Source organism: Monodon monoceros, unplaced genomic scaffold, assembly GCF_005190385.1.
Source record: "Monodon monoceros isolate NGI ecotype Baffin Bay Population unplaced genomic scaffold, NGI_Narwhal_1 Super_Scaffold_7, whole genome shotgun sequence".
Classification (NCBI taxonomy): domain Eukaryota; kingdom Metazoa; phylum Chordata; class Mammalia; order Artiodactyla; family Monodontidae; genus Monodon; species Monodon monoceros.
In genome coordinates, this window is record NW_021703784.1 from 89,740,434 (window position 1) to 89,741,726 (window position 1,293).

The following is a 1,293-nucleotide window of genomic DNA, read 5'->3' on the forward strand; positions in this document are numbered from 1 at the left end:
GGCAAAGTTCTCAGTTTGTGTAAATGAATTTTGACATTTGTTTCAAGATTTTTCCCAGTTCCTGATTTCTCCCCATTCAAGGTCAAAAGCTCCTGAAATCCATAATTAAATACATAAACTCAATTAGGGTTTTCCAAGGAATAACAATAGAAAATACAAAGAAAGGTTATGAGACAAGAAGGATAACATGAGAAGATCTAACGTGCATCAAACATAGATATGCATAGAATAAAATGAATGAATGTGGGAGAGGCAATATTTTAAAAAGAGAGAGAAAAATTAGAAGAAAATTTTTAAGAATTCATAAAAGTCCTGTATCTTCCAATTTAGGAATCATAATGAAATCTAAAGTAAGGAAAATAAAAATAATCTACCAAAGATTTATTGTAAGAAATGTTCAAAACCAAAAGACAAAGAAAAACTCTTATATGAAGGGAGAAAAAGACTGATTATATATAAAGCAGCAACTATTAAGCTGATACACATTCATCAAGTGAAAAATTTTAAACCAGAAAGTAAAATAATATTTTCCAATTGCTGAGAGAAAATAACTCTCAACCTAGAATTGTATCTTCAAGCTAAAATATGACTGGAGAATAAAACGAAAAGAAAATGACCTGAGAAGTTAGGTATTGACTGTACAACACTCTAGCAGTATATTCGAATTTAGGATTTTGCAACTTATAAAAACCTGAAATGTTGAACAAAAATAGCGTGTATGAAGGGAATAAGAAGATTGAAATTTAGATGTTCAAAATCCTCATATTATTTGGAAGCAGGATCACAAAATTGAATACATTTAGACTTTGTTAAATCAAATATCCATGCTCTCATTTTAATAACTAAAGAAATAAATAAAATAGTAAATAAAAATAAACGTGCATAACTTCAAAATGTATAAAATGGGAAAAATTTAATTAAAAAATTCAATTCAGTATAAAGCAGAAAGCAGAAAAGAATATATAAAATATAAAATAATATATAAATTTTATATTATAAAAATGTAAAATAAATAAAGATAAAAAGCACAAAACTTAAAACAGAATAAAATATGACAATGTGAATAAATCTAAATATATCTACAATCACAAGTATTAAGTTAATCGGTATTATTATATTATATTAGATATTAATAAGAAACTAATCAGTTAAAAGACAGAGATTCTCGGATTAGATTTTTAAATCTAGGCTTATAGTTATTATATCCACACTTAAAACATAAGGATAAAAGAATATGAAAAATTTTAAAAGATGGAAAAATAGGAAGAAGGCAATTAATAGATAAAATAAATG